At 42.9% G+C, this 26,680-nt stretch overlaps 1 long non-coding RNA gene across 2 annotated transcripts in view; it reads left to right on the forward strand.

Annotated features, from left to right (window-relative positions):
* The window catches only part of LOC307198197, a 422,507-nt gene extending 405,786 nt beyond the window's left edge, over positions 1–16,721 (forward strand). For both annotated transcript variants that reach the window (XR_013831577.1, XR_013831578.1), the window contains one exon: positions 15,820–16,721. This is a non-coding gene — a long non-coding RNA (uncharacterized lncRNA). The remainder of the gene's footprint in view (positions 1–15,819) is intronic.
* Positions 16,722–26,680: the final 9,959 nt, after the last annotated feature.

Below are 26,680 nucleotides of genomic sequence, written 5' to 3' on the forward strand. Positions count from 1 at the left end.
CTGATCTGGGGTGAAGTTGTGTATGCAAGCAAAAGATGATCACATCCTTAACCCAACTACAATGGAAGGTTTTAAAATAAATCCAACTGGTAAGAGAGCATTTAAAATCATATATACATGATATTTAAAATTTTATACACACATATATATGTGTTGTGTGTGTGCATCTCTATCTTTATCTCTACATCTCTCTCTCTTTCTCTATATATATATCTCAAGATATAAACCAGTGAATTGTCCCTTTCACAGAAGTGTCTAAACAGAACAATTGCTTAGTTAAATATGTTTTGGACATCTACTAGATCCAAGCCTTGTGCCAGGCACATTGCAGTTATGGTAGACCCTTGGCATGTGAGGACTGTGACATTTGTGGTTTTGAATACTTTTCGCCGAACCTGAGGCTCCATGGGAATTTGAGACCTGGATTTATATGTTGAATTCCGTTAAGTAGGACAGGAGCAGTTCACCCAGCCAGACACACCTCTGGTCACCAGCAGCATGGGTACCTCCCCTTGCTTTGTTCCTCTCTGCTGTCTTAGCCCTGTACCAGCAACGCTCATGAAACAAGAAACATTGTTTTACTTTGGGGAAAAATGGATCAAAAAAGGTACATTAGGGGACTTCTCTGTTGGTCCAGTGGTTAAGAATCTGCCTTCCAATGCAGGGGACGTGGGTTCAATCCCTGGTCGGGGAACTAAGATCCCACATGCTGTGGGGCAACTAAGCCCATGTGCGCGGCAACTACTGAGCCCACGCATTCTAGAGCCCATGTGCCACAACTAGACAGACCGCATGCTGCAACTACTGAGCACCTGCGCTCTGGAGCCCACACGTGGCAATGAAGAGCCCGCGTACCACAATGAAAGATCCCGTGTGCCATAACGAAGATCCCTTGTGCCGCAACTAAGATCTGATGCAGCCAAATAAATAAATAACATTTTTAAAAAAAGAGACCATAGTGCTTTTCATGGAAAAACAGTATGCCATTGATAAATTGAGCGATGTTAGCAAATTGAGGAATTGGTGAAGCCCCTAGCAGTAGTCCTCTCAAATGTTTAGGGATTTTAATTTTTAAAAATATGTCTAAATTAAAAAAATATACAAAGTATCCATCCTAAGATGTCCAACATGAGAATAACATATCCACTATTTTCATTAGTTTCCATCTATTCATCCAATTATTTTCTCATTCAACAAATATTTGTCCAGCTTAGCAGGGGAATTGAGATCTGTTACAATTACAGTAATGGTGATTATCATTTATGATGACTGGAAGTGAAAGCGGTCCTGTGTGGATGTTTAAATGCATCATCTCATTTTTAATCAACAAATCAGCATGTGGCATAAAGTGGTGCTTTGGGACTTCGGAAGGGAGAGGGGAGGTTATTGGCCAGAAGGACAGATCCTCTTATCTCTGGGATGGCTAAGCTGTCAGGCACGGTGGAATTTCAGCAGCGGGGTGGAAGAGAGGAGTAGGAACTAGGGAACACCGGGGGCTGGAGTTAGGGCTGCTCTCTGCCGGAGGTGACCAGCTGTCATTTAAGGGGGCTTCAGATAAACTAGCAAAGGGAGGCACTGACAGGTGGGAGGTGAATATGTAGAGAAGCAGGAATGTTACTTGAGGCAGAGGAAAGCACACAAGGAAAAGCTCAGAGGTGGGAAGGTGCAAAGATTGTTTATGGAGCAGAGTATCAAACGATTTACTTGAAATGCATGATTCAGGCAAGAAAACGGGAGGGTTGACTCAAATTGTAGAGGGTAGCTTGATTCCTAGCAAAGCAGATTAATATGTTTAAATAGTACATGGAGATGCCATTGAAAACTTTTGAGTAAGGAAATGGCAAGCTCCAAGTGGACATTTTTGGATCTTGTTTGGGTACTTAGGCATTTGCAGCTTTCCCTACGAGCCTGAGCCTAGTAAATGAGTCCAGGGTTGCAACACCATGTTTTCTCCATTTGTCATGGTAATGAGTGCTTCCCCTTGCTCATCTTAGGCAGCACCCTTCTTCTTTTGGAGACCACATCTGTGGGTTTAGTGGGCTTGGGGAGCTAATCACACACACCGTTGCTTCTTGTTAATGGGTGTGAGTATGTAACCCGTGCTGAGTCAGTCACAGTGTTGATCCCCATGGTCACGGTCATTTGTCCACGCAATGGGCACATGATGCAGACAAGACCGATCTAAATCCTCCTCTGGGGCAAGAAAAGATACCTTGGGTGTGAAGCTCCCACCCTCTTGGAACACAAAGCTGCAAAGACATAGTACAGAGTTCCTGGGGCCGTATGTACTGTATGCGGTAAGGAGAGATGGGAGAGAGAGAGAAGGCGGGAGAGAGAGAGAGTGTAGGGAAAGGGGAGAGAGAGCGAGAGAAGAGAGATGGATTTCTGATGCTCTTTGGCCTTGGACCTGGCCTGCTATAGGCCAGCATCACCCTGGCCTATGTGTCGTTCCGGTTAATCAATCAAAACAATCTTTCCCTTAAGATTAAGCCGGTTTGAATTGGCTTCCATTAGTAACAAAAATGGAGAATTTTACTCACTGGAAATTTTCCATGAGAGTTGTTACACACACACACACACACACACACACACACACACACACACACACACCCACACACACCCCCACACCCCTGTGCACAGGCTGTGCACACCTGTGGGTGGAGAGTGAAGGGGTGTCCTTGGACTCCAGATCCTGGAGACATTCCTCTTCTCTGTGGTCTCCTTGTGTTCACTAGATCCAAGCCTGGAGAGGGTGCTACGTGGGAGTCCCCCCCCCACCCTGGACTCCTGGTACTGAGAACGTGTCAGAGGGGCAGAGAATAAGGAAGGTGATAAGAGCAGATAGCAGATGAGGGTTGAGAGGCAGGGACAAATGTCACTCTTTCTGGGCTTTTGAAAAGCTTGTTTTCGTTTTGTTTTTCCACGGTGGTTTTCCAGGGTGAAGTTTTTTTTTTTTAAGTTTTAAGGTGTACAAATGATTTTTTTAAAAGTTTTTATTGGAGTATAGTTGATTTACAATTAGAGTGAAGTTCCTGAGCAGTTGAAAAGTATGAGGGAGCTGGAGATGAGAATAAAGGTTTCCTTTTTTAAAAAGTCTTACAATGAGTCATACCTTAGCAACTCTTCAGGTTCCTTAAGAGAAGCACACAGAGGTTGGGATCTGATTAATGCCCTTGGCTTCTGAACTGTTTCTCTTGGAACAGGACTGCATGCAGAAATGGGCCCTGGGATTTATTTGGTTACTTGTTAGTTGTCACATAAAGGATCTTGAATAATACAACCACATATTACAACTAATGCAACCATCTGCAAGTGTCGGCTTTGTGTTGGCTTCCAATTCATCGCTACCATTTAAATTTATTAGACAATACCCTTCTCTGTGCTCTCCCTGAATTCAGTAGGAGACAAATGGTAGGGGTAAGATAGAGACAATTGGAATGTAATTGTCACCCGACAGAGGGATCCTTCCTGAGCTGCATCTGTGCTTCTGCCCGTTCACCCTCAACCGGTGGTCAGTGCCAAAAACAGCACTTGCTTGGACCATGTCCACACCACTTATGACTGACGGTCTGACCCTGGCCTCAGCCCGCTAACACACTAGGTACTGTGTTTGGAGAAGTTCCAGTTTCAACACTGCACTTTTTGCTCTGTGAGATTGCTCAAGTTACTTCAACTCTCTGGGTCTCACTTTACTCATCTGTATAATGGGGTGGTAATAACTATCTTGTAGAGATTATTGATGAGGTGTTATAAATTCAGTACTTTATAAGGAATGTGTCACAATGAAAGTATTAAATAAGGAGTAGGTTTTATAATTAGCCTGTTTGCTGAATGTTTGCTGATGGGGTTTGGATATGTTTCTGCCCCTGTTCTTGTCTTGGTAGTGCTTCTAGTTGCTTCAATAATCAGCCAGCCTGATGCAACTTAGTCCCCTAAACCAGATGGGAAGTTATTCTGAATAGTGGGTACTTTTGGGAAGTTATTCTGAATAGTGGGAAGTTATTCTGAATAGTGGGTACTTTTGGATGGGAAGTTATTCTGAATAGTGGGTACTTTTGGAGTTGCCCTCGCTCTTACAGGAGGAGCTGGGCTTTCAGTTTGTCACTGCTGTTTATGAGTCATCACTGTGGGAGAGGAGAGAGATGTAAGAGGAATAACAGACCTCCTTCCCTAAGAGCCTTCACTGAACGGAGGACAAAGGACAGAACCTGAGTGTGGAAGGCCAGGTACTTGTTCAGAGGGAGCCTCTGTTGGGTCCACTGGATGGAAGCACAAATGGCTCTGACTTTGGTCACCTTGATGAGCCACTGTCCACAAGCAGAGCTGAAGGCAGCAGCTCTTAACCACTGGGGGTGTGCCTGGATGCGAGCACCACTGGGATGAAGTATTCAATTGGAACATGGGGTTTTGTCCGAGTTACAAAGGAGTAGCTCCCTCAGTCCCACGTCTACTTAAATATGATGTGCTTATTTCTGTCGATCCTTCTGCCTAGATTATCCTGTGACCTATTGGCAGTGAGCACCAACCTCAAACCATGAGCGTTTCTCCAATTCATTCCACCAGTAATGGTTCTAGGTGTGCTTCTTCCTGCTGGCTTTACCTGCCAAGGACCAACCTCTCATTGCATTTCTGGCCCTCCCCATGTTTGCTGCTCCAAAGCCCCGTGAGTGAGGATGATTGTGAAGGAGGGACAGTGATGGCCCCATCATATAGCTCACTTGGAGGGCATCCTGGAGTCACCAGCAAAGACAAACACCAACAAGGAGACATATGCTTGGGAGATTTGAGCTGTCCTGGTCCCTTATTTGTGAGCACCAAAAGTAATTTTAAAAGTTTGCTTTATTTTGTTTCTTTCCCAACCACAACCAAAAAATATTGCTCGGCAAGACTTCAGATGGCAGGTTGAGAGTCTCCAGTCTAAGCAGGCAGTGCTCCCAAGGAGTCTCTGGGAAGAGGGCTGTTCCAAAGAGGCTGCTGTGTAGTGACGCCTGGGCTTGACAGCTTGTTGAAAAGGTGGTGTCTGGATGGGTCTGGAATCTTTTTGTCCTTAGTGAGACTATATTTGAATTAACTAACCAATGCATTCACAAGCATTGGTTATTTTCTGCAAAAGCCCTGTTGGATACTTCTTCAAAAAGTATCATTTAATCTTCACAACAACAGTACAAGGTAAGTGTTATTTTTATTAGGAAAAGCAATTTAGCATAACATTAAGAGAATAGGCTTTGGCATGAGACTGTCCAGTTCTGACGACATGGTCTGTCAATGAATAGGTATGAGTTGGGGAAATTCCACAATCATCTCTGCTTCTGCTGCAGAGAAGTGTGGAACAAACTATATGTTTGTTTGTTTGAAGTGTGGAACAAACTATATGTCAGCTACCTCAAGGGGTGGGGCTGAAGATTAAGCAAATGAATACATGTTCATGTTAGCTGTTACTGTTAATATCTTCTGGATGGCAACGGTGGAGCTCAGAGAAGTTAGTTGCCTTCCCCAAGATTATACAGCTGGTAAGAAGCAGAATCAGCATTCAGCCCAGCCCACAGGGCCCTAAAGGCTGATGCTCAAGGGATGGGAAGTTGTTGAGGGAAGATTTTTAGTGGGGGCCCGGCTGGAGAAGGTGACAGCAAGACACGAGGCACCCTGGGCCCCGCAGTGGAGTGCTTCAGAAACTGCCCCATGCTCTCTCAGATGGGCTGCTCCTCAGTTGCTGTAGAGCAGATGCCCTCCGAAGAGAGCTTGTGCAGAGTGAAATGACTGATGCAAGGCCACGTGCCCCTGTGGTTACCATAATAACACACCATGTCTACAGGGAAGCCGGGGAAAACCATTTTGGCAGGGTGGCCCATTAGGCAGTTGTGACAGGGAGCAAAGTGCAGCTGTCCACAAGCTGGGCCCTGCTTCCTGCCCTGCATGTGGGTCAGGTAATCGCTGATGGTGTCTGCAGGTAATTGGCAGCCTGAGTCGCAGCAGAGGGGCTGTCTCTTCCTGTCCTCTGGCAACAGAGCATCTCTTTCCTTCCTCCCGGGCTGGGCTCAGCAGGGCGGGCTGCTCTGGCTGCTGTGCTGCTCCTCATATCTTGCACTTTCTGCCCATTACAGTGAAATGCGGCCAGTGAAGGGCAGCATCACCCACCGTCAGCCAGGCTGGCAGCAGCCCTCATAAAACCCTCATCCCTAGGCCAGTCCTAGAGAAAGACAGATATCATATGATATCGCTTAGGTGTGGAATCTAAAGAAAAGAGTACAAATGAACTTATTTACAAAACAGAAGTAGAGTCACGGAGATAGAAAACAAACTTATGGTTACCAGGGGATAAGGCGGGGAGGGATAAACTGAGAGATTGGGACTGATATATACACACTACTGTATATAAAATAGATAACTAGTAAGAACCTGCTGTATAGCACAGGTTCTATGCAATACTCTGTAATGGCCTATATGGGAAAAGAATCTAAAAACAAAAAGAGTGGATATATGTGTGTGTGTGTATGTGTGTGTATACATATGAAACTGATTCACTTTGCTGTACACCTGAAACTAACACAGCATTGTAAATCAACTATACTCCAATGAAAATTTAAAAAAGAAGCAACCGAAATAAAAAATAAATAAATAAAATGACAGGGAGAAGAATTCATCCTCGAAATCTGCAAAAATGGGCCTCTCCCTTCCTTCCAGTGGAACAAGCACAGAGCAGCACTTTTTAAGGAAGAACTTTTGAAAATTACTGTTCATAAGTAGAAATATTTTTTATAAAACATTTATACATTGTAGACAAGGCAAAGAAGAAAACTTTTATTAGCTGTAGTCTCATGATCTGAAGATAACCATATTAATATTTTGAAATCTATTCAGAACACTTATCTATGCATATACAGCCTTTCTTTTTTTTTTTTTTTTTTTTTTTGCGGTACGCGGGCCTCTCACTGTTGTGGCCTCTCCCATTGCGGAGCACAGGCTCCAGATGCGCAGGCCCAGTGGCCATGGCTCACGGGCCCAGCCGCTCCGCGGCACGTGGGATCTTCCCGGACTGGGGCACGAACCCGTGTCCCCTGCATCGGCAGGCGGACTCCCAACCACTGCGCCACCAGGGAAGCCCCAGCCTTTCTTTTTTTTAAACAAAAATGCAGCCATACTATACTTATCTGTGGCTGGCTTATTTCACCTAACAGTAGATCATGGATGCTTTTTCATGTCATTAAATATTCGACCTCATTGTCATTTAAAGTAAGTGAATAGAAATTTATCACAAGGCTGTATTAATTGTCGGGCCAGTTCTGCTGAAGGATATTTAGGTTGTTTCTGGTGTTCCACACTTTGTTACAGAATCAAAGAACAATATGTGGCTCCTTTCCTCCAGAAGTAAATTTTAGACTCACTGTAACAACACTTTGTTGGAAAGAAGTCCTTTGATTCTGGTGAGATGCATTGAAGGAACTCATATGTTGAAGCCAGGCTGATTAGGCCATGTTCTGATCCCATGCTGAATGGCTCTCATGAAATCTGTCATTCCTGATGGCATGTGCTTTTTGCCCAAATGTTACCTTACTGTCGACTGCTGGCGTTCTCCAGGTTGGAAAAACTTGCTGGTGTGCCACAGGACATATGTGGCCCCTTGGGGTGACGTGTCAGGCTGCCGTCATTCTTTCTTGTATTCATAAATTTAGCAAACACTTATTGAGAGCTCACAAGATGCTAGTTCCTAGGGATTTAGAGAGAACTATGAGGAATCTTTTATTTCAGGAAGACCTTGGGGTTACATCCTGGGTGACACATTTCTTTTCCTTTGGGAGTTGCTGTCTGCTAGTCCATCTTTTTGGAACATTGAGTGCTAAAATGTGGCCCAGTCGAACTTTCATGTTCTGCTGTGGTAGAGTAGCTTGCCTCAGACCACTCTTCCTGCCAAGAATAACTATAACAGATGGGTAAAAAAACAAAAAATAAACATCCAAACAAAAGTGCAAGAAGCTGTTTGAATCAAAGAATGATAACACATGACCAATATTAAGAATTAAAAAAATCCCTTAGACGTTAAATATTAGTAAGAGGATAAAGTGAACAGCTTGCAAATAAAGTTGACAATTTAGAAGAAAGGGACAATTTTTTGAAACACAATTTACAAAAACTGAAACTAGAGGAAATATAAAATTAAAGCTACCTAGATCTAATAAAGAAGCAATATTTTTAATTAAAAATATTTTCATAAAGAAAACTCCAAACTTAGATGCCTTCACTGGTGAAGTCTTGCAAACATTTGAGAAAGAAACAATACCACTGTTACACTAATTTTTCCAGGAAATAGGAAAAGTGGGAACACTTTGTAATTTATTATTAGGCCAGCATAATCTTGCTACCAAAAGAAAGGAAAATTCATGTTCAACCATTTTCATGATACTGAAAGAAGAAAAAATCATGTGTAATCACTTTTGTGAGCATAAAATTAAAAACTTTTTTAATTTTAGCAAATCAAATACAGCAATATACAAAAAGGATAGTGTACCATGTGAAGTTAGGTTTATTCTAGGAATGCAAGGTTAGCTTAACATTGAAAAATAAATCAATGCAATTCACCACATTAACAGTAAAGAGGGGACTAATATAATTATTTCACTAGACATAGAAAAAGTATTTAATAAAATTCAATATCTGGTAAAATTTCACACATGCTATAAAAAGGAAAAAATTCTTAACAAAGAAGAAATAGAAGTTAGAATTTCTTAACATGTAAGAAATAGAAGTATGACCAAAAAAAATCTTTAATGATTATAATATTTGATGTTAAACTATGAAAAATTTTCTTTGTGGTCAGGAGTGACACAAGGATGTACATAATCACCACTTTTATTCAACACTGTACTGTGGTTCCTAACCCTTGCAATATGGCAAGAAAATAAAAATCACATTGAAGGACATAAGTAAGGACTAAAAAAATAATAAAAATGGTATTATTCACAGATAACGTAGTTGGTTTTAAATCCAAAAAAAATCTATTCAGATAAATTATTAAAATTAAGTAAATTTAATAAGGTCACTAGAAAATAAAATTTTAAAAATACTAATTTTGGTAATAAATATAAAATGCCTAGACAAAAATCTGACAAAAAGAAGTTCATTACCACTATGTTAAAAAACTGCTAATATCACTGAAGAAAATTTAAATAAATCGAGGGGTATAACATGTTAATGCATTATAACAGTAAAGGCATCAATTCTCCTAAAATTGATCTAAGTTTCAATAGAATCCCAATCAAAAACTCAAAAGACTTATTATGTGGAATTTAAAAAGCTTTTTTGTAAAAGTCATAAGATAATGCAAAGAGCCAAGAATAGCCAAGATGACCTTGAAGAAGAACAAAGTATGAAGACTTACACTTCCAGGTACTAAGACCTATTACAAAGCCCCTATAATCAACACAATGTGGTTCCGGTTCAAGGCAAAAATAGAACAAGGGAAAAGAGAGTAGAGGCCTAGTCATAGTGGTCATCTGATATATGAAAAAAGGAAAATGACCTAGAGAAAGGAAGGTCTTTTATTATCTGGGGGTGGGTCAATTGTTTATCCATATGGAAAAGAATAGTAATCTTGACGCCACCTTATACCATATCAAAAAACTTCCATATGGATCAATCAAATAATAAAGGGAAACAAAAATGTTTTTCGAAGAAAACAGGAGAATACCTTCATGATAGGGGTAGGCAAAGTTTTTTTTTAAGCCAAAAAATCTGACTGTAATGGGGAAAATGATACAATGAACTGTATAAAATTAAGAACTTCTTTTCATCAAAAGGTGTCACTGAGTGAATGAAAAGGGGAGTGACAGAGTGGGAGTTCCCATAACTGACAAAGGACTCATATCCAGAATATATAAAGAACTCCTACAAATCAACAAAAACGATTAAAACCCACGAAAATGGGCAGAAAACTCAAACAGGCACTTTACAATGGAGTGCAAATGGCCAATAAACATATAAAACGTGCTCATCAGAAAAATGCAAATGGAAACAAATAATATGCTACCATACACCCTAAAATACATAAAAAACCCCAGACCCAGCAAACCAACAACCCCAAGTATTGACAACGTGGAAAGTAAAGGAATTAGAACTCTGGTACATCGCTACAGACAGTGTAAATAGTTAACTTCTTTGGAAAACCCTGACAAAAACTGTTAGAGCTAAATACAATAACTGTATGATCCAGCAATCCCTGTTCTAAGTACATACTCAACAGAAATGTAGACTCTGTGACCCCAAAGACAAAAATGTCCCTAATACCATTTTGTAAAATAGCCAAAATTGGAAACGGCCTAAATCTTCATCAAGAGAAGAATGGACAAATCTGTCATGATTGCTGATATAATAAAATACTCCCAACAATGAAAGTGAACTATTGCCACATCGAGAAAATTGATTAATCTCATACACCTGATATTGAATGGAAGACGCCAGATAAAAAAGAGTAGATGGGAGTTTTTTGAGAGGGTCTAGGGATATTAATTTCTTTATGGTTACATGGGTTGCGTTTTCTTTCTAAGTGTTCATCATTTAAAGTAGTGATTTGTGTACTTACATGTCAATAAAACATTTATTAAATAAAAAATGAACTCTGGTTTTTACCCCTCCTGGATGTCAATTGAATTTTTGAGAGCAAAAAGGGAGGCAGGGGACTAAGGATAAAGTTGTCATTTTTATTGAGAATATTGAGTGTCAGGACCGTGTTTAGTCTATTCCCTGCCATTTTGTCATTTAATCAAGATAGCTGTTATCACTTCCATTTTACATGTAGAAATTAAATCACTTGATTAGATTATTTGCATGGTAAGAAGCAGTCCCAGAATGAACTCAGGCTTTAACCCGCAGTAGAGAATATTGTGGTCTTTTCAGGATCTGCAGCTGTTTTGATGGAGGAAGAAAAGGAGGAGAGAGATTTTTAGCTGTGAGATGGGGAGGGTAGCGTTCATAGACTCTAAGTCACAAACATGGATGCTGATTCAATGTAAAGGAATGTTTAGGTAAATAAAGGACATGTAAACTCAATACAGTGTATCTTTCAAAGATTCTTTTTTTAAAACTTTGCTATTTTATCAAAATGTCTCAAACCCATTTGTGAAACAGAGCTGGTAAGCTATGTTTCTATGCACACCATCTTCTCTGACATCCCCGGCTGGTCTCAGTTTTAGAAACGAGTGAAAAATATGATGAAACACATTTGAAAAAAGTCCCTTTCACAATTTGGGCCAATTTACTGACAACTTTCAAAATATTGCTTGTAAAGTATTTCTGTCAGCTGGTAGTGGACATTAAGTATTTAGAATCAATCTTGGATTATTTTATCCTTTTTTGTTTTTGGTGAAGAAAAGTTATTGATCAAACATTTTAGCCTCATTTAATATACAGGGGTAGCCTTTACATTTCTTTTACAAGCCACAGCAGGGTGGGATGTTCTCTACCAGCTTAGCACAGCACAAATCAATCTGTCTCATGGTAACCTATTATTACACATCAAACTGCAGCCATGTCACTTATTTCTTTTTCTTGCAACAACTTTTCTAGCATACCAGAAATGTAGGGTTTTGTTTACGTACTGAAGTTGTGGGAAAATGAAAAAATAAATTATTTTTCAGTGTGTAATTCTCAGTCTCCTCCGCATCAAACATAAATCGCTTCCCATTTTCTCTCATCCCGGCAAAATGAGATGTTCTGTGTTGTTAAATCTTTGACTTGTTAATTTGTATCTTCATGTTCCTAATATCCTAGTTTTTAGACCAAACAAATCACTGTCATAACCTGGCTGTCCAAATGCCCTGGTTTCCCGGAGCATCTCAGCTTTACGCCCTTTTCCTGGAATAATTATTAATAGTGCCCTCTTTAACTTTCAGATATGTCTCATTTTGCTGATAAATTCTATGAATGCTTACTTACAATGAGAATACTTTTTCTTCTTTAAAAAAAAGAAGCCCTGAGACTCATGCTTTACAGTCACATTGATGGAATTCAGTGGAAAACCCACAGACAGTATTGAGGACACTTCATCAGCTCCTTGTGTGTTTAAATAATTGGATCAAATTTAGTTTTTCACTTTCAGTTTGGTGGCCGTTTGTGTGCTTATTTGACTAACTCTCCTACTGGACTAGAAGTTCTAAAAGGATAGGGATCACACCTGGTTTTGAACATAGTTTCTAAACCTAGCATAGTGCTGACAAATGGGAGATACTCAATATTTAACTGTTTAATTAATAAATAGAAAATAACTTTTGTTGGGTTTTCAATTTTTCAAAGAGACTGAACGTTATTTCATTTGATTCTCTACCTGTATTGTAAGTCCATTAAGGGCCAGTAGTATCAGTTTTCTTTACCAAATGTTGAAAACTGTGTCCTGTAGTGTTTAATGACTTATCTATTATTATCTATAAAGTTGGAGGCAGAGCTGATAGTCTATTTAAGTACTTCTGGTCTCTATATGAGTTCATATGTGGCTGTAATTAAAAGAAGCTTAAACTATAAGAAAAATTATTATAAGTTACTCTCTGGGCCTCTTTGTGATTTTTGGTCTCCTCCTTCATGATCACAAGATGGCTGCCTTAGCTCTCTATATAACATTTCACACCAGCATTCCAAACCTAAAGGAAGTGGATGAGTAATGCTCCTGCATTACAAACGAACAAACAAAAAACCTGTTATCGGTTGAATTGTGTCCCTGCCCCCCAAAGAAAGTTGGACTCTTAACCTCCAGTAATTCAGACTGTGACCTTACTTGGAGACAGGGTCATTATGGAGGTAATCACATTAAAGTGAGGTAATTAGGGTAAACCCTAATCCAATATGACTGGTTTCCTTATAAAAAGGGGAAATTTGGAGACAGAGACAGACAGGCACAAAGGGAAGGTAATTTGAAGAGACACAGGAGAAGACAGCCATCTACAAGCCAAGAAGAGAGTTCTGGAACAGATCCTTCCCTCATAGCTCTCAGAAGGAATCAACCCTGCTGACATCTTGGTTTTGGACTTCTAGCCTCCAAAACTGTGAGACAACAAACTTCTGTTGTTTTAGCCATCCAGTCTGTATTACAGCAGCCCCAGAAAACTAATATTCACCCCTTATATGCAGGTTTTCCATTATGTTTCATTAACCAAAAGATTTACAAAGGAATCTGGGGAAATGAGTGTCTATCAAAAGGGAATGAGGTAGCCATACTGTGGGCCTGGATACCTCTGAGGTTGGACATCCCCTGGGTCTGGAAATGTTGCTACCCTGAAGAAAATCTCTGTTCTATTGGCAATGAAGAAAGGGTTGATGACTGTTGAGTAACTTAATAAACATATCAATGGATCTGCCATGACCTGATCAATTCATAGCAAAATCCTATGTACATCACATCAGACTGACTCTTTAGAAGTAAAATTGACAACTATCTGCATTATTCAGCATAGCTAGGTTATGCCAAGTTAACTAACAACCCCCTGAATCTCAGTGGCTTCATACAGCAACAGTTTGCTTTCTGATTCATGCTGCATTCATCAATGGGCAAGGATTTCTGCTCCACGGTCCCTTGGGGATATAGGCTGATGCTGGAATACTGGGCCTCATCGTTTGCCATTGCAGAAATAAAGAAAACTGGGTGATCTCATGGATGTAATTAAATACTTGGGCTTAGAAGTGGCACATGTCCCTTCCGTACACGCACACATTGGTCAGTATTGTCACATGATACCGCTTAACTTCAAGGCAGCAGGGGAGAATCATCCTTCCGCGTACCCGGAAGAAAGGAGAACTGCATAGATGAGCACTTAGAAAACTCTAACACAGCATTTGCACCATCGTGTATTTAAGCTCAATTCTCTTCAACAGTTAGAAATGTTTTGGGCTGCAAGTAACAGAAAACCTGGTCAGAAGTGGATTAAGTTGTAAAGATATTTAATTTTTTCAGAGAACAAGAAGGTGCGCAGTTGCAGGGTGGCTGCAGCTCCTCTACCCATGCCATCAAGGAATGCGACCCTTTCCATCTTTTTGCTCTGTGGCTCTCAGCATGATCACTTTTTATTCTCAGGGTAGTCCCTTATGACCTGAAGACAGATGCTAGAGCTCCACGCATCAGGCCATCACTCACTGTGCTCAGGACAGGGCAAAGGGACAGATAGAAAAGCAAAGGGCCGCCTTTTATCATGGAGGATAGTCTTTCCTGGCATCCTCCCCTATCACACTTCTCTTAGGGTTCATTGGCCAGTACAAGATCTCAAGGCCACTCCCAGCACAAGGGACGCTAGGAAATCATGTATCTGGCAAAAAAGAATAAGCTAGGCTTTATTGGCCTAAACCAATCATAATTCGACCCATGGAGGTGACATGCCGCCTCATTTAAAGTTGGAGTTCTAGCAAAAAGAAAGAAGAGTGCATGCCTATAGGAAGACACCTGGCCAGGGCTTTCCAAGGCTTTCGTTTTGTCCAGAGCACCTGGAAGCAGGAATATGTTCATCACACAGCACCTTTGTCGACTGTGGACTGGTGGGTGCCCCAGAATCTGACCCCCAGAGTGAGTCCAGGCCTATAACTGACCCCACAGAGCCATTGGTAGAATTAACTCCTGGCCATTCAAATCAAATTCGTGTGCCATCCACCTTCTCCATGGCTGTTGGGCGCAATCTCCCTCTCCTCTGTGTCCACCTGGGGTATGGATGGGAGCCCCATAGGACTGGCCAGACTTGCTGTCAACAGAGAAATTCAGGAACAGAGGCAGGACCCAGTTTGCAGCAGTGCATAGAGCAGTCTGTCGGAGGAAGCTTTTTTTCCACGTTCTCTCAATAATAACAATAATAAAATGATATGGCAACAAAGTCCTGTGACATACTCTTATCTATTAATATATCTCCAATCAAAACTTGTATCACATCACATTCTGAATGTCTGCAGAGGCCTGACAAAGCATCGTCTGTAAGGCACGAATCCCTGACCCTCATATGGAAACCTCCGGGGCAGATGCCTATTCTGGTCTAAAGGTGATAATGGCATTGAAGTCACACGCATGTTTTCTTTTGTCCTAATGCAGCACTGCTTTGGCAGGATGAATGAACTGAATTCATATTAAAAACAATGGCAAGACAGAGGTTTTGTTTTTTTTTTTCTCATCAAATCTGAAACATCTGGAATTGTAGCTGCCATGGAAGGATATTCATATTTAGTCTGTAGTGCAACATGGGAACTCTGATTAAAGCCAAAACATTAACTTATAATCAGTGGAAGGTTTAATTGAAAAGACTCTTTATCTGTGGCTTATGTGCTATTCGTATGTGTTGTGTATTTAACATTTTTCTTAACCAGTTTTACGCACTTCAATTTAATGCGGCATAGCGAACACACTTGGCACTCTTCTCTATAAGCTGTACACACAGTTGAATTCAATTGCCTATATCATTGCATTGTCGCAGATTGAGCCCAGTGAAGCCTTTTTGGGCCACAGGAGGGGTGCAGGTGGGGATATGATCAGATTTGTTTCCATAAGGTCATTGACTTCTTTATTTTTAATTTAAAAATTTTTTTATTGAAGTATAGTTGCCATACAATATTATATAAGTTACAGGTGTACAATATAGTGACTCACAAATTTTAAAGGTTATACGTCATTTATAGTTATTATAAAATACCGGCTCTATTCTCTGTGTTGTTCAATATATATTTGTAGCTTATTTCATACTTAATGGTTTGTACCTCTTAATCCCGTACCCCTATATTGTCCCTTCCCCCTTCCCCCTCCCCACTGGTAACTACTAGTTTGTTCTCTATATCTGTGAGTCTGCTTCTTTTTTGTTATATTCACTACAGTAAGTCCCCTACATACGAACCTTCAAGTTGTGAAGTTTCAAAGATGTGAACGTGTGTTCCATCAATGTCAGGCATGAGTGACATTGCAGCTTGCCCTCCGTCTCCTGTTGCTGACAGTCCTTCAGCTCTACCATCTCCCACCTCCTCTCCCTCCTCCAGTCGGTAACTCTTCTTGCCTGTTCACTCAGTGCCAGCCCCTGGATGCCGGCTGTTGTACTGTACTACTCTACTTTTCAAGGTACTCTACTGTAAGATTAAAAATGGTTTATTTTTGTGTTTGTTTTTTATGTACTATTTGTGTGAAAAATATTATAACCATATTACAGTACAGTATTATGTAGCTGATTGTGTTAGTTGGGTACCTAGGCTAACTTTGTTGGACTTATGAACAAATTAGACTTATGAATGCCCTCTTGGAATGGAACCTGTTCATGTGTAGGGGACTTTGTTATATTTTTTAGATTCCATATATAAGTGATATCACACAATATTGGTCTTTCTGATTTCACTAAGCATAATCCCCTCCAAGTCCATTCATGTTGCCGCAAATGGCAAAATCTCGTTCTTTTTTATGGCTGAGTAGTATCCCATTGAATATATATACGACAGAAAGATCACTGACTACTGTGTGGGGAATAAAATGGAAGGAGGCAGGAGAGAGACAGGTACCCAAACCAACAGCACCAACAAAGAATAAGTAGGTGTGATGGATAGGAAGAGGCTGGATAGATGGATAGAGATGTGAGAGAACAAGTGTAGTATGAAGTTCATTGTCAAATCCAGGTGGTGGGTGGGTACATGTTTTTTCATTGCCCAGTTCTTTCAACTCTTGTCTATGTTGGGAAGTTAAATAAATAAATAAAAAGCGTGGATACAGGTGGACCAATTAGGACGGTATTGCAGTAGCCCAGGCAAGAAATTAAAGGTATAGCTTATGTTTAAAAAAATTTGGTTAGAATTTGAATGTAAAATAGCTAGCTAGTGGGAAGCATCTGCATAGCACAAGGAGATCAGCTCAGTGCTTTTTGACCACCTAGAGGGGTGGGATAGGGATGGTGGGAGGGAGACACAAGAGGGAGGAGATATGGGGATATATGTATATGTATAGCTGATTCACTTTGTTATAAAGCAGAAACTAACACACCACTGTAAAGTAATTATACTCCAATAAAGATGTTAAAAAAAAAATGGTTAGAATTTGAACCAAGAGGTCGCAAGCCTGACAAGAGATAAATGGGTTGAACTAAATTAATTTTTGTAATGTAGCTGCAAATCATTTCTGCTCTGGCCCTGCAGAGAGGACATGGGCTTCTTGCTTGTAATGCCCTGATCCCTTGATTGTTGACTCTGTTCTAATTTCAGTCTCAGTCTACATCCTCCCTTCCTTTTCTCTTTCTTTCTCTTTTGTGTTTTTGGTGGGCGATGCTGGAGGTGCGGATGTAGGGGATTACTTCTCCCAAGAGTATGCAGAGAATAAATGAAAATGTTGATAAATTAGACACTTTTCCCTATAGGCCAATGATTTTCACATTAAAAAAAAAAGATACTGGGCTTTTTGAAAAGCCAAAGAAAGCTTTGAATCCTCCAGATAAATGCATATATGTACATATAAGGAAATTTGCATACCCTGGGGACTGAGGCGCATTCAGGGATCCTTAAAGCCCCAATATACAGGGACTCGGGTTAGAGCACCTGCCTTGGTCCCATGGAACGTGGACCTGTTCATCCAATGGCAGACATCTTTGTGGTTCCTCCCTGCCTGGGGTATCTGTGCATGCTGCTGCCTGGTACAGAAGGTTCTGTAAGCAACAGGAGAATAAGTAGAGCGAGGCAAGTGCAGGGGCTTCTGTCATTTCATCTCAGGGAAACGGCACCGCCCTGCAAGCCTGAGGCGGCCCAATTAGCGTACGGTAATTAGAATCGCTGCAATCATGCTACCTCCTCATTTTCTTTTGTGGGCACCATGGAGGTAACGATGTTACAGACTGGGCTGTGAGAAGCAGCAGATAGAACTGTCTGTTTGCAGCTCTTATCCCGCTGATGCGTGGAGAGGGTAGCACTCAGCTTCTGCGAGGACGGGTGAGAGAGAGGATGGAGGCTGGATGGGAGGAAAGGCAAGAAGGGAATCAAAGCAGGAGAAAACTGCGCAGCAGGCAGGGGGCTCTGCCTTGCTCTGCACTTTGCTACTTCATCTGTCATCAAAACAGAACAATGAACAGCCCTAATCCTCTTCCCTTGGTGGAGTAGTGTGGTCTCCAAGAGCAGAGGGCCACAGACGCAAGTAGTGCGTAGCAGGGGTCCCATAGGTGCGAGGGGATGTGTAGGTGGGACCTTGGGTGTTTCCATTCTGGAAAGGCTCCTTTCTTTGGTCGCCCCTCCTTACCCAGAATAGGAGCACGTGTCCCCAGAAGTAGTCCCAGAGTCAAAGTGACATTGCAATGAGAATGGGCAGCTGGATGCATGTGTGGGTCTGCGGAAGCTGAAGAGTGAGATTTCAGATGCCGACACCTCCCAGAGGGAAGGAGATTACAAACCTACTGGGATAAGACACGTGGCCTCGATTGCCTGCATCCAAATGGCAGGGCCCAGGTTGGGTCCTGCACGGCATCTGTCTTGGTTGTGGTTTGGAGAAGCTGGTACCCAGGCTGACGAGCCGCCATCCAGAGGAAGCTCGTGCGAGGCCGCCTCTCCCCTTCCCCTCTTGCCGTCCGTCCTCTTTGATCACTGGCCTCTCCCCAAACGGGCTGGCAGCAAAGCTTGATCCAGGCTTCATCCTCTCACCTTGGCCTTCAGAGCTCATCGGCTTTGTCTTCTCGCCTACCTGGTGGCTTAGCAGGTCTGGGAAATCGTGGTCCCAACAGCTTGTAATGGGCTACCCACAGCTGTAGTGCTCCAGTCATGTGTTTTAAGAGACGACTTAATGCCTTAGCCCCCAAACACAATGCCTTGTATGTGTACTTCTGCTAAAACAAAACAGAAATAAAACCCTTGGGCATCTCCTATTGCTTCTTGTGTGATACAGTCCAGTTTCTATAGCAGGACGCTCGGGACGCCGTGTCACACACACGTGAATCCTACATTCCCAGCTTACCCGTTCTGTGGTCCCTTAGACACTCCAGCTGCTAGGAGTCCTTGCTGCCCTACACATTCCTCCCCGTGGCATCTTCCCTCATCTGTGTCTCATGCTTGAATAGCCCTCCTTCTCTTACTCTAGCTGCTAAAATTCTACTTTTTATTAAAGGCTTACCACCGACAACCCCTCTTCTGTGAGGCTCTCTGGACACACTACCCTTCATCCCAAGTGTCAGTGGTGAGGTTTTCTTCTCTGACTTTTGTTGGTTCCATTCTTATAATGCCTCCTTTATCCATCCATCCATCCAAACATCCACCCATCCACCCATCTCTCCCTCTATCTATCTGTCCAGTCTGTCAGAAAATAAATACCACATGCTAAGCTGGATTCTGGGGATAAGCAGGTAACCAGGCATGGCTCCTGCGTCCATATAGACCTTATAGTCTGGGGGGGTGGGGAAAGGAAAACAAAAATAATTAGGTTATCACATTTAAACTTGAAGATACATAGACAATTAAACTGTACTTTGACCTTAAAGAGATCTAAGTCTGATGGAAGAAACAGACGCATAGATAACTATCTCTAAGACAACATTCTTAGGGCCATCAGATAAAGTATGGATAAAATGTCATGGACTCGCAGATGAGGAAATGATTATTTCTGCTTGGATATCCAAGACAGTCACACGAAAGAGAAAATCTATGAGCTTAACAGGAAGAGTAGCAGCTTTTTGAGCAGACAGAGTGGGAGGGATCAAGGCGTTCCATGCCCAAGAACACAAGGGCCAATGTGTTTGGGGAACAAGCCAGACGTTTGTTTTGGCTGGGGGATGGGGGCACAAATGCCTTTTTCTCAGGCTGACCATCAGCCAGCATCTCTCCTTCAGTCCGTGCCCCAGTTTGTCCTGACATCTATCTGTGCTGCCTGCCTCGGCCGGCCTTCTCATGGGGTGGGAGGCCCTCTCTGGCCAGGACACATTCCCCTGCATGGGCCGAGACTCTCGGGGCTGCCTGGGTCCTTCCCACACACAGGAGGCACTAAGCGGTGGTGCCCAAGTGCTGTCGCCCCACACAGTCATGGCAATGTCCTTCCTACGGAGCTACACAGCTGTGGGCAGTGGAAGCAGCTTTTCATGGGCATTGAGCATCTGTTGGCTCTGCTTTTCTCCACCACTCCATCCCCCTTTTTAGGACAAAAAACCAACGTTCCTGTGACCCAGAAAGTGAGACCAAGAAAGCCAGCTAGATTCTGGTCAGCGTGCCTTGGAAACCTGAGTTGGCTGTTGGGGTCCTGAGGTTTGGAGGGTCTGTTACCTAGTGGGCTGTTCCCTTCATCCCAAATGGTCTATTTTAGGCAGAAGGTGGAGCAGGAAGCTTTCAGCTAGGAGGCAATGTGGGAAGATTTTCAGAACAAATGATTCCTTGTTCTTGGGAATGTGCAATTATTTAAAGGGCTAGAGACTCAGAAATTCTTCTGTGGTAACAGGGGCCTAGGCTGGAGCAGGGAGAGATAAGGAGGGGAGATGTTGATTGAAAAGATGAGTGGCTGTTTTCTCAACGCAGTGAAGGAGCAGAAAGGAAGAGAATCAAATGCCTTGTCCCACAGCTAGGCTAGCTGTTTTTGTGTTTGTTTTTCAAAATATCTGGCCTAAAATTAGTCCTGAGAAGAAATCTCACTTTCTGACATTGCTCTCTCTCTCGAAGGCAAAGGATCCTGCCTCGTAATGACCAATAGATTACAGTGTTCAGACACGGGGCTAAACGTTTAGATACATTATCACATTCAGTCGTCATAGTAATGCTAGGAAGTAGAGGCTAATGTTACTCCGTCAGTAGCAGGAGGTCCAAGAGGTCACATTTCTTGCAGGGGTTTGAACCAGCTCGCCTGTTAATTTCCAACTTCGTTCTATCCTGTGGCACATACAGAACGAGTCTGCTTTCTCTCCCTAAGGCATCCCATCAAATAGTTGAAGACAGACATCACAACCCTGCCTAATTTCCTCTTACAGCTTGTTTTGGTCTTTCCCCCTTGTGTCAAATTGTTTAAATGTAGTTAGGTTAGTCCCTTTCTTCTGAATGTGTTCCGGGAAATTACCATTCTTAGTTAGGTAGGATGTTTTGTGTCTGTTCAGAAGAATGGGGCCTGTAGTGTAATTGTCCTCCTTTATTCTGGATATCATTCTCCTGTTAATGCAGCCGTACCAGCAGTTGCGAAGTCCGTCACTAACTACACAGGGTCTCAAGAGCAGCGTCACCCCCAAGGGAGGGAGAACATCGTTTCCAGAAGCTCTCAAGCAAGAGCACGGCTGGCAGGACTGGTGTCGGCCTGTATCTGGTCGCTACTTTTCTCTCGAGTATGTAGTCCACCTTGTCCTGATTTTCCCGGGCGAGGTGTATGGGCTATGCGTTGGGGAAGATCTGAATGGCTCCACCCTTTACCAAACTCTGAACTTGGGCAAGTCGATGCCTCAGTTACTGCCTTTGTGTTACATTTGGCGAGTCTGGGGTGAGGACTATATCAACAGTTAATGTGTATGAAGCCCTGACAAGCTGCCTGTTGTGGAGTAGTCATTTGACAAAGCACGGACACTATTATTATTAATTCTTTTCTTGGTTCAGAATAGAGGAGAGATATGTGACCTTTGATGGAAGGGCCAAGGTGGCTAATGGTGTGGCCCTTGGTGACTTAGTAACTGAGCAGAGCAAAGCCAACCCTCTCTGCAGGGGCCCTGCAGCCGTGTGAATGCACGTGCAGTACGGTGAGGGCAGCTGGGCACTGCGTTTAGCCAGGAGTGCAAAGCACATAAGGTAATGCAAGAGAGGAGTATGTAAATGAGGGAATAGATACAAAAGTGCTTTGTAAACTGTAAAGTGTGGACCACGTGTTTATTGTTATTTTTACACGGTTCATTCTGTCTCTGGAATGCATGAACCCATTAGATCAACATTTAAGACTTTCTTGTAGAAGGCTATCATATGTTGGCCAGGCTGCTGGAAGCAATAGAAACATTTTTCTCAGAAAGAAATGGCTGAAAGCCCATGGTCTTTATTGATTTACATGTGCAAGCCATAACTTCTTATATCTGTTACACTCCTGATATCATGATGTCCATTTATGTAATATATTAGTCTGGCCAGAATTGATGCCAACTTCTAAATAACTAGAGAGGGAGTGTTGATTTGTGTTGAAAAGTCAGTTGGGAATCCAGGTTACCAGGCTCTGTCCTCCCTTTTCACTGTCCTGTGGAGAAGGAAAGGCCAGCACTGCTTCTCTGTAGGGTCCCAAGGATGAATCATTTATGCCATCAAAGTTCTCTGTGATCCTTGGATAGTACATAAACGCGAAGTATAATCATTATGAATTATAAGTGAAGCAGACGGAGGTTTTAAATTAAATAGCACCATTGTGTTATTTTTCATCAGGATTCAGAGCAGTCAACCTTCCCAGCAGAAGTAACTTGGATAATTTGATTCTCTCACTTACCCAGGACTGATCACTGCAGGGATAGAAATTAATTTCTTGAAAAACAGCTGCGGGTTTTCCTGCCCACCAGCCTCACTTTCGGATTTGCAGAGGCAGTCATAATGAAACTGGGGTGGAGGTTCCACTGGGTGACTTGTTATTTCAACTGGCGCCTGATACGTGGTTCTCCAGTTTTTTGGTTTACTTGGAATATGATCAGGACACCTGAGTATCTTCTGGGCAATAACTGTCATGGTCATGTCTGTCCAAATCAGCTTGAATGTGAAACGGGACTAGGTATGCACAGACGAAATGATTTGGAGCTTTAGTGAAAGGAGACTCAATCTAGCTGATTATTTGTCTGAATTCAACCCTTCCAAATAACCCTGGTATGGGATAGAGTTGGCAGTGACAAGATCCATTATTGGCTCCCTTGCCAGAGAAATTGACAGGAAGGTGATGTGTGCGTTGAGATAAACCTTTACAATTCTGTTAGCAGATTCTGCAGAATGTAGCAGAATGACAGTTTTGTGTTGCAGAGTTGGTCATATCAGCCTGGATAAGAAGCAGGAGAGATGAGCTAGGACAGGGAGAAGGCTGGGCAAACCGAGGGAAGATGGACACTTATATTTACCGAGTGCAAACCCCACGTCTGTGACACCCCACTGTTTTCTCATCCTTGGGTTCTGCCACTCAAAGCTGTGTGATCTCAAGGAAGTCACTTAACCCCTCTGAGCCTCAGTTTTTCATCTATCAGATAAAGGCTTTGGAATAGGTAATCTTGAAGATCCTCTCTGCCTCTGGAATTGTCTAACGCAATCTGCAGGCCCCCTATGCAAGAAGGAAGGGGGGTCTAAATTCCTCCAAAGAAGGTGTGCTAGGAGACATCAGGCAGTCTCCGTCTAGGGTCCTCCCTTATTAAAATAAGGCCTCCTTGCACCTTCCCCTAATGCTCCTCCCTCTTGATTCTTAGACCTTAGCTCTCCAAGTATTCAGCTGGAACTCAGATGTTCTCAAACAGGGTGAGTCTGAAAAGCAGACTAGAAAATAGCATTTGTGTGTGGGTGAATGTGGAGTTTTCCCCAGACTTCAAAATTTAGGTCTATCTCTGCTGTTGGCATTGGAGAAGTATGTCAGGCAGGTAGCATGTAAAGGAGATGGCTCTATCAACTGTAGGCTTAGGGGATGGTCACATAAAAACAATTGAACAGGGACTTCCCTAATGGCACAGTGGTTAAGAATCCGCCTGCCAGTGCAGGGGACATGGGTTCAAGCCCTGGTCCGGGAAGATCCCACATGCCGTGGAGCAACTAAGCCCATGCGCCACATCTACTGAGCCTGTGCTTTAGAGTCTGTGAGCCACAACTACTGAGCCCACATGCCTAGAGCCCGTGCTCCCAACAAGAGAAGCCACCGCAGTGAGAAGCCTGTGCACCGCAACGAAAAGTAGCCCCCGCTCACCACAACTAGAGAAAGCCCACGTGCAGCAACGAAGACCCAATGCAGCCAAATATAAATAATAAACAAACAAATAAATTTATTTTTAAAAATTGGACATTACAGTTAATAAATTCCTATTCCTTCAATTTGCCTCCAGCCACTCTGCTCCAATACTGAATGTGGTCCTAATGTGGCTTCTTTCCCACGTTCAAGGTGGCCTTGAAGTTAGTGTTCCTGGAATTGATTCTATTTGAACATGATGTCTCAGTACAGTGTGAGGGTAGAGGAAAGAACAGAGTGTGGGGCAGAGATGACTAGCCTTTCCACCAAACTTTGTGTTTCCTCTTCCATAGTGTGGAGTAGCTGCTGGGAAGTGACTTCCAGAAGCAGCCACATGGCCCACTGGGGTGTCCGGGTGTGGCCACGTGATGAGTCTAGCTCACCAACACAACGTGAACAAAGTTGACCGATATCACTTAAGAAACACATGTACCTTCTTTAATCCTCTCTCCTTTACTGTCAGCCAGATAAGGATGCGGAGAAGAATTTAGGGGTTGGCAGAACCATAAAGAGAAGTCGCTTGGGTCCCTGAATCACTGCATGGAGGAAAGCTGCTGGCCAACCAGGAACATCTGTCAAAAATAAACTTCATTTTTACTAAACCATAAAAAAAATTGTTTTTGCTGCAATAGCCAGCAGTACCTTAACCCATCCACAGTGTGATTTGCTCCAGGTCTATAGGTACCTTAAGAAGGTAGATTATGTTTTCCCCCCACCTAGTTAACTTAAAAAAGGACACATTAAGAATGCTCCCCAAATAACTAGCTTTTCTTCTAATTTTGTTTTGCTGCATCAATTTGTGAAGCAAAATGCTTTTTCAGCTCCTTCTGTTCCCTCTTTGGGGAAGTACCTAGTTGGATGAGATTGTAAACTCCAGGAGAAAAGGGACCATGACTTTCTGGTGTATGACCATTTCCCCACCAAGCCAACACATAGTTGTTATTCAGTAAATATTTGTTGAATGAATGAGGTATAAAAATTCCAACTGTATTTGACACACAGACACCTCACAATTCAGTCTCAGTAGCTCTTTCCAACAACATTTACCTCTGCTGCTCCTTTCCCAGGCAGACTGCCCTGCACAGAGAGGTAGCTGGGTATGGTGGCTAAGACTTGGCCCATGGCATCAACCTGGCTGGGTCTACCTGTGGGTTCACCTCCCTGGTTTTACCACCAGATGTGTGACATGGGCAAGTTGTTAATCACTTTGTGCCTCCTTTTCACCTCTGTAAGATGGGAATGAGCATAGTCCCTGCCTCATTGAGTTGGAGTGAGGCTGAAATGCTTAATACGTGCAAGGCTCTTAGAATCTTGATCCATTCCATGCTTTTCTTTCCTATTGTTATATCTTTGCTTATGTCCTTCTTTTTTGTTTTTGTTTTTGTTTTGCGGTACGCGGGCCTCTCACTGCTGTGGCCTCTCCCGTTGCGGAGCACAGGCTCCGGACGTGCAGGCTCAGCGGCCATGGCTCACGGGCCCAGCCGCTCCGTGGGATCTTCCTGGACCGGGGCACGAACCCATGTCCCCTGCATCGGCAGGCGGACTCCCAACCACTGCGCCACCAGGGAAGCCCGCTTATGTCCTTCTTTGATGGTTAATTTTATATGTTAATATGACTGGGTCAGGGGATGGCCAACTGTCTGGTTAGATATTATTTCTGGGTGTGTCTGTGAAGCTGTTTCCAGAAGACATTAGTATTTGTCTTAGGTTGCTTCCATGTCCTGGCTGTTGTAAATAGAGCTGCAGTGAACATTGTGGTACATGACTCTCTTAGTATTTGAATCAGTGGACTGAGTAAAGCAGGTGGCCCTCCCCACTGTAGGTGGGCATCATGCAATCCACTGAGGGTATGAATAGAACAAAAAGGTGGAGGAAGGATGCATTTGTTCTCTGCCTGACTGCTTGAGCTAGGACACTGATCTTCTGCTCTCAGCACGCCTGGTTCTCAGACCTTCAGACTCAGACTAGAATCCCCACCATTGGCTCTCTGACTCTCAGGCCTTGAACTTCATCTCTGGCTTTCCTGGGTCTCCAGCTTGCAGATAGCAGATCGTGGGACTTCACAGCCTCCATAATCACGGGAGTCAATTCCTTATAATAAACTTCACCTTACATATATTTCCTGTTAGTCCTATTTCTCCGGAGAACCCTGACTAATACACCTTAATTCATTCCACTGGAATGCCTTCTACCCTCCTCTTCATTCAAGGCTCTCATTAGATTTATGTTCTCCATAAAAACGCTCCTTGTCAGCAGCTTCATATTCTGAGCCCATTTTTGTATTCATCATCTGCCTAGGATCTATGACTCTGGTTAGCCACTCGTGGTACCCATAATATTCTGCTCTGTATTGTGACTCCCTGTCTCTCCCATGATGAGCCCAGACCCCCCCACCCCAGTGCGTGTCCATCTTTGAAGTGTCCACAGTGCCTAGCCAGAGTGGGGCAAGAAGCATTTAGTTTACATCTTAATGAGTTTCTTAGCTCAAGGGCCCCCCAAAGAAGCCCTTGCTCAAGGGATCATGTGCACATGATTTTTTTTTTTAACATCTCTATTGGAGTATAATTGCTCTACAATGGTGTGTTAACTTCTGCTTCATAACAAAGTGAGTCAGCTATACACATACATACATCCCCATATCTCTTCCCTCTTGCATCTCCCTCCCTCCCACCCTCCCTATCCCACCCCTTTAGGTGGTCACAAAGCACCGAGCTGCTCTCCCTGTGCTATGCGGCTGCTTCCCACTAGCTATCGGTTTTACATTTGGTAGTGTATATGTGTTCATGCCACTCTCTCACTTTGTCCCAGCTTACCCTTCCCCCCCCC

This window comes from Stenella coeruleoalba, assembly GCF_951394435.1.
Source record: "Stenella coeruleoalba genome assembly, chromosome: 15".
NCBI classification, from domain to species: Eukaryota; Metazoa; Chordata; class Mammalia; order Artiodactyla; family Delphinidae; genus Stenella; species Stenella coeruleoalba.